Source organism: Octodon degus, unplaced genomic scaffold, assembly GCF_000260255.1.
Source record: "Octodon degus isolate 3935 unplaced genomic scaffold, OctDeg1.0 scaffold00008, whole genome shotgun sequence".
Lineage (NCBI taxonomy): Eukaryota > Metazoa > Chordata > Mammalia > Rodentia > Octodontidae > Octodon > Octodon degus.
In genome coordinates this window covers 10,486,938-10,494,673 of record NW_004524584.1, presented here as the reverse complement: position 1 = coordinate 10,494,673, position 7,736 = coordinate 10,486,938, and the positions used below count along the sequence as shown (strand labels likewise).

Below are 7,736 nucleotides of genomic sequence, written 5' to 3'. Positions count from 1 at the left end.
GAAACCAGGCTGAGCTGGAAATCATGAACTTGCAAGTTCAAAAGCCAGCTTCTTGAAAATTAATTCTGGGTTTAATCACCATGAACAGGAAGGAGCTGTTTAGGAGCACACATTGGTAACAGGCTGACAGTCCCCTGCCTTCTGTCCCTGCATGGTAGCATATTCCTCTGCAAGCATTTTTCCTACTTTAATCAGGTGCCATCTGGCCTTGATAAAACCCCACAGGTGCCCCTTTCTGAAGTAATGCCCAAATCTTGTTTAATATGTCTGGATGCTTGGAAACCCTTTGTAAAATAGAAGCATCCCAGTACTTCTCCAAGTGGGAATTGGCTACCTAAATTATTCAGAGGTTCAAAAGTGTGTTGGGGAATCACAGAATATGACAATGAATGTCCACATATGTAGTAAATTACAAGTGCATTCAAAGAAGTGAAGGTAAGGGAAAGTTTTTAAAGGAAAAAATAGGAAGAGGGAAGAATGTTTAGAATCAAATATTCTTGGCTAAAAATATGAATACAAAGGTTAGAGCCTGGGAGATGGCTCAGCGGAATAAGCACTTCCCTGGCAAGCACAAGGGCCTGAGTTCAATCCCCAGTTCCACCAAAAAACAAAAACAAAACAAAACAAAAAAACCAAACAAACAAACAAACAAAAAAAACAAACAAAGGTTAGATCAGTCCAGGATTGGACTCAGGGGAGTTGGACAGACATCCTCCCAGAAGTATTTTCTGGGTAAGATTGGCATGGCTTTAGTGCAAAAGTGGATCTAGAGGTCTTGTGATAGTTTTTGTATTAGAGTAAAATATCAAAGAAACATAAAGATATTTATTTCAATTGTATTCCACATTCTTCCTGAAAGTTCTAGTCATGTATTCTTCCCATCCTGAAACATGGGTATTGAGTAGGTATCCTGCCCAGCTGACCACACCTCTTATCTAGTTGTAGAAAAAGATGGTAGTCCTGGAGTTCAAAAGGGCTTCTTTGTGCCTGACATCTTCCTCCAAATCATGGCACTTGACAGAGCCAATCACTGTCTTCATAAAATAGGAGCAGAATCTGCAGCATACAGCTGGAGGAAGCAGTTCCCTATGGTGCTCATTGCAGAAGCTCATTATTGGAAACTTTGGCATGCAGGACCCTGAAGAGATAGACCAGCAGTACCTCACTCTGCACAAGTCTCTCTCAACTTTCTGAGAGAAGTTAGGTGTTCAAATCCCTGAACACATAAGTTTAGCTTTCTTCTCCAAGGCCCATGAGCATCCTTCATTGGTTCCTAAAATTCATTCTTCAGTTTTAGAGAACACAAACTCGTCCAGGTCAGGTCAGGAGATCATTTTTCCCTATATCACTTGGATGCTAGGATTAAGGGTACCCACCTTGGATGTAGGTGGCACTGTCCAAAGAGTAGGGAGTCTCATAGAAAAATAAAAGGGCAGTAAAAAGATAGGCTCTTGTGCTGCTGCTTGCTGCCTGTTATCTACCCTGCCACACCATGGATAGATTCTCCTCTGCAATGTCCCCCTTCCTTGGAACCAGCAAATTATGGACTGAAACCTTTTCTAACTTGAGCTGAAACAACCTTTTCCTTCTTTACTATGTGTTGTGTATTTTGTCTCAGGAATGAAAAAAGTAACTAGTACATATGCTATTTTCCCCCAACATTAAAGGAGTCCTATCAACACCAGATAGCTATTTGGGCTTTTAGGAATGAAACATTTAATGAAAAGAATGTATTTAAGGCTTAAGGAACAATCCATAAGCTTAGAGGAGAAGCAAGTATGTAGAAGATTGTGGGTGTGACAATTTTTGAGGCTTTTAAAATGTAGATTCTGAACTTTAGAGAATCTGGGCTGGAATTTTTGCCAGTTTCAACTGAACAAGCTAACAAAATGTAGAGAAATTTTCATGGGCATTTGGGGAATGGGCTATATATTTGCCATTTCTTTTAAGGCGAGGTATATTTCTGAGGCCTTTAGAGATCCAGTTCCAATTCCTGGCCTCCTCTTTCTACTGAAGTAGTTCTCAAAGTCTAATATTTGAACCAGAAGTATCAGCACCACCTAGAAATATGTTAGAATGTAAATCCACCTCAGATCTATTTGAATTAGAACCTCTGGTGAGGAGGCTAGCAATCTGTATTTTAACAAGTTCTCCAGATGACTTCTTTGTGGACAAAGTTTGAGAACCATTGCTCTTGAGTATAAATGTAGATTTTAACATTCCTCTAAAAACACTGGAACCCTGGAGATAAGGAGAATGCTTTAAATAGAGAGGAGAAATGGGAACTGGCAATGCGCCTGTGGACCAAGCTCTATAGCATTTCTCCAAGCCAAGATATCCAGTTAGAAATGGGGTCAGCCTTGCTCCACCTGTATAACAGCACATTGGTAGTTAAATTTTGTCACCTCCAGTTGAAATTTCTCATAATCCACTGGATTCCCAAGGCTAGCTGTCACTCTGGGTTCTACTTGAGAACCTCCTGCATAGATAATCCTTTCCATATCCCTTCCTTATTTGCATGTAAAATATCTTTTAAGAAGAATGATTCAGATTTTGTGCATTTGGCCTTTTCCCCTTTCCTCTGCTTTCCAGCACAGTAAGCTGCATGCTAAACAGATATAAGAAGGAGAACATTAAATGCATGGAGAAGTAATGTCATTAAGTAAAGCAGTAGTCCTAACCAATTTCATACTGCTTGTAATTGAGACACTGGACAAGCTTAGTGAAAAAAAAATTTACAGACATTTAGTATCCTTAATGGCCAAACATTAATGAGTATAGACTCCTGAGATCCCTTAATATATTCCAAAAGCATAATGCTAAATCTAAGACCATAATGGGACTCTGGTGTTAGAATATGATAAGGAAAAAATTAGTTTCAGACATTTAGAGAAGCCATGGGAGAGTACAGTACATCTTTTCTCTTCATCTAGAGGAAACATATTGAGTTACCTAGCTGGGAGGTTCTAAGCCCAACATAGCTTAGACTATGATTGGTAGGTGCCTTGTCCACATGGCAGCTGCTACTATCAATTCCATTGCTTCTCTCTGCATGAAGGTTTTTTCCATGCTTGGCTTATATATGAGGTAAGCTAGGTATTTCTCCAGAAACTATACATATGATATAAAACATATAAATAATGTTCCCAGAAACAATGCATATCCTATGGCAGATGGGGTAATTGGTAGATTAAACGCCCAACAACATCCTCACCTCTTGGTTGGCATACTCTGAGCACAGTCTTGCACTGAACTTCAAAGCTTCCTAATACGACTATTCAGAAGCCCATGGTAGGAACTAGTTTAGTAATTAATATACCTGCTATGGCTTTCTTTCCCTTCTCTGAGTTCTTTTCCTACTCCTTTGCTGGTATTTTCTCAGTTTGCCTCTCAAGTAAACTACTTGTTCTTGAAATCTTGACTTAGGGTCCACTTTTGGAAGAAAGAAAAACAAGGATGGCAAGAAAATATTTAACGCAGACAGCTGAATCAGTGTAAGGGATAGCTTTTATACTTTCTTAAAAACAATGGTGGCAGGTGTAGGTCAGAATGTTCTTGTCTCCAAGACAACAAACTATAAATTCAAGAGCTGTGTTCCCTTCAAATGGAAATCAACTGCCTCTGAAGTTGGCAAAATCTGCATTTGTCAAGTGGTATGCATCACTTGATGCTTGTAAGTTTTCTACAAATGAACCTATATGGTTGTAAAATGGTTTGTTATGTCCCAAAGTGGTCATAGATGCTTTAATATTTAAATCTTTAATCATTTTTTGACTGTAGTTTTGTGCATGGGGATGGACATGGGTCTAGTTTTAGTCTTTGGCATAAAGAGCCAGTTTTTTCAGCACCATTTATTAAACAGGTTATCTTTCCAAACATGTTCCAGTGAACATGTTTGATTCCTTGTGAAAGATAAGATGACTGAGTATTCTTTTTCCCTGATTGTCAAGTTTGTTTTTTGCCAATACCAATGCTGATTTTGTCACCATAGCTTTGTTTTATAATTTCTAGTTGGGCTTATGGTGTCCCCTGATTTTGTCTTTGTTGCTCAGAATTACTTGTTTATTCTAGGTCTCTTCTGGTTCCACATGAATTTTGGAAATGTTTTCTGTAGATCTAGGAAATGTTTTTCTTATTATCTTACTATCTGTGATGACAGAACCTCATTAGTAAATGAGTTTAATGAAGTACTAACTTCATTAGTAAAAACTAGTATCAGATGAGTTTTTGAGGAGAGTTTATAGCTGTTCCCTTAAAAAGAGTGTAAAATCACAATCTTTTTTAAAATCTTTTTTGGTGGTACCAGGGATCAAATTCAGGACCTTGCACTTGCTAGGCAAGCACTTATTCCACTGAGCTATGTCCCAGCCTAAAGTCACAATCTTAAAAGAGGGTTTGGTTTATATGCTTGGTACAGGACAGCTTGTAGGTAGACTGATATGATGATTCAAAGAACATCTAAGACTGCTCAGTGTACCAAAATCTTTGCTAAACCTCAAAAAAAAAAAAAATTTAGTGCACATAAAAGAAAGTGGATAATTGTTTTTTTGACAGTCTACATCCAAAATGTCACTAATGATTAGCAGTAAAGATAATAGAAACTTGTCAAACCCATTATTAGTAGTAATAACAGTTTTTATTAGCCACTAACGGTTGATAAACTGTTTCTCCAGCCAATGAAGTTATGAAATTGTCATCTTGATAAAGAGAAGAGCTTTCAACCAAAACTGTAGGAAAAAAAGCATTAAAAAATGTGTGTCAATTAATTAATTAAACCCTGTATCAGTCAGGGTTTTACTACAGGAACAGATGTAACGCAAAATGTACAAATGTTTAAGAATTTACAAGACTGACTTAGGACAGTCAGCCACAGAGTTGGATGAGGATGCGAGCAGAGGATGCTGCACACTGGGACAAAAGAATTCATGTGCTTTAGTTTGATTCTGGAGCTCACTGCAGTGTTTAGTTTGATTCTAGAGTTCACTGCAGTGTTCCATGAAAATCTGTATCAGGAGGCCAATAAGTCTGTGATGGAAGGCTGTATCAGGAGGCCGATGGGTCTGCCATGGAAGGCTGATGAGTCTACACCAAAAGGCTGAAGGATCCAAGGCAGAGGGCAAAAAGTCTGCACTAGAAGCCAGGAGATGACATCCAAGCTGACTGTAGATGCCAGACCAAAGCTCTTCAGAGGAAATGGAGTGCTCCATCCTTCCTCAATTCCTTTATATCCTTTAAGTGATGAGTCCCTCTAGGGTGGGTCCTCCATGCCTTAAAGTGGGGCCTCCATATACCAGGGTGTGGAGTTGCTGAGCCTATTTAGTTAAGCTTTTAACTTCTCAAGTTGACACAATGTGTCAACCATTATCAACCCTGTTGTCATTTTTTGGAGTTTGTATTTGTGGTTGTCAGAGTATTTATGTTTTTCATTTACCATGGCCCACCTTTTTCACTTTATATACATATTAACATTTGTGCCTTATTTTTATGTTTCTTTGAAGAGAGTCGTCTACGGGCTGAGGCTAGGGAGTTCCACACCTGTACCCTCTGAGGTCCCCCTCCCTAATGTGATGCCATAAACCAGGGTATAGGGTCCAGCCTGGCAGATCTCTCCCCATCCTCCCTGACTCACCCTCTTTCTTGCTGCTTTTATAGAAAATCTATCCTTCTCTGCCATTCTCAGAATGGGCTCATCTTGAGTTCAAGAGTTTAAACAATCCAGAAGTGCTTTCAGCTTTAAATATCTTCTATGTTCTCCTCCATGAAATTTCTGAGATGAGGCAGTCTTAAGGAGAAGTGTACCAATTTAGAACTAGAAAGGAGAGAGAAGCTTGTGACCAGTAATAGAGGGGTGATAGTCAGATTAGGGCAAAGGGCCTGAATAAACTGAGTAAACTGAAACCAGGAGCTGGAGAAGCTGAAGCTAAGACTCCAGGAAATTAAAGTGCAAAGGACAAGTCCCCCAGAAAACTAAGACAAGCCTCAAACAATTGGAATATGAAGGACAAAGAAACAACAAAGTATGGATTCTGGACATAAGAAGGCTGGCAAACAGCTGCATACCTGTACTTTCGTACTTCCTCGGTCTTTTTCTCTGCCTTTTCACACTCCAAAAAGCTGTACATTAGCATCTATGTTCAGGTATATCCTTGGTGTCCTCTTCACCCTCCTCCTCCAGCAAAGGCTTTTCTTTGTTCTTTCTGACAAACTACACCTAGTTCCCTTCCCCACTGTTCTATTGGATTCATTCTTTTATTGACCTCAGGATAAGAGACCAGTAAAAGACAATCTGTCACAGTTTCAGCTGTCCCACTACACCTGCTTTGACTGTCAGATTTACTTATATAAAAAATAATTAAATTATGCCTTGAGTCAAGGGACAACAACACCTCTTTATAGATCCAATAGGATGGCACATTTCTTTGCTGTACAGACAGGCCCATTCCAAGACCCAACTGGTGCCTTCCAGAATTTCTCCCATAACACTGCCATGTGCCTACAGATGGGAACATAAATAAGCAATGAAAAGAGAACCTTGAAACAAGATGTGAGAACTGGTCATCTGAAGAGATGGAGTGAAGTTTTGTGACCATTTTCTAGCAGTCACACAACTGCTACAGAAGTCGGCATAGCATTTGCAACCTCGCCTATGCTTGGAGGGAAGAATAGTGTATAATACAGCATCAGAGGAATTGTGGTTGGAATTCTCCCCCACTGCATATTTATGTCTCTTTCATTTCAGCTGCCTCTGTGCCCACCTTGCTGTGAAACTGGATAATTAGCCACAGGTTTCCAAAGGAGGTGCTAATTTGCAGCTTATTTTCAGTTAGAACTTCAGCTTAAAAATGTTTTCCTTCTCCCTGTTGCAGTAGATTTCAGGAGTGCATTCTGTTGGAATCCTTCTATTTTTATCACTCTGATTGCTTTACTTATATTGCAAATCACTGGTTTGATGTTTGGCAAATTGTCATGTTTGGGTCATCAAAGGTTTTTGCTAATGGACTGATGAATTTTAAAGTTGTTTGTAAAATACTTCTAAAAAAATAAGACCTTTAACATTTCAAATCATCATTTATTATTTTCAAATTGTAACCTGTATCATTTATCTCAACTCTTGGTTGAGATAAATAAACTGAAGATCCAATACAGCACCATTTGGCACTTGCCTTAATAACTAGAATGGACAAATCAGTCACCCTATCTTTAAAATTAACTTTGAACTTTTTTATTTTACAGAAAAAAATAAAACTAAAACAGTTTCAAAGCAGGCTGGTAAGACAATATCAATAATTAATCCATTGCATATTGTTATCTTTGTAGTAGATATCCAGAGTGCAATTTATAGGCAAGAAATATTGCTGAAATAATATAAGCACAAACTTTTCAATGAACTAAGAGAAACTAGCTGTATAAGTATCTTAACTATCATGCATACATATGTACATTTTTTTTCTTTCCTTCCTTTGCCCTTTCCCCTTCCCATTTTCTCTTTTCTTTTGAAAAGTTTTTTTTTCCAATTCACAATATCTATTGTACATTTTGAAACCTTTTTGCTCATTTAGCTTCTCACACTAGTGAGATAATACAATGTTTACATATGTAAGTCTGATTTGTTTTATGAGTATGGTCTCTATTTGCAGCACTCCATTATTGTCTTGGTTACTCTTCTCTCATTGCTGGGACAAATACCTGACACTCAAAATGAAGGAGGGAAAGGTTTATTTAGCTCACAGTTACTG

At 38.4% G+C, this 7,736-nt stretch overlaps 1 pseudogene; it reads left to right on the top strand.

Moving 5' to 3' along the window:
* The first annotated feature begins 2,291 nt into the window (after window positions 1-2,291).
* LOC101565947 overlaps window positions 2,292-7,736 on the top strand; it is a 14,352-nt pseudogene continuing 8,907 nt past the window's right edge.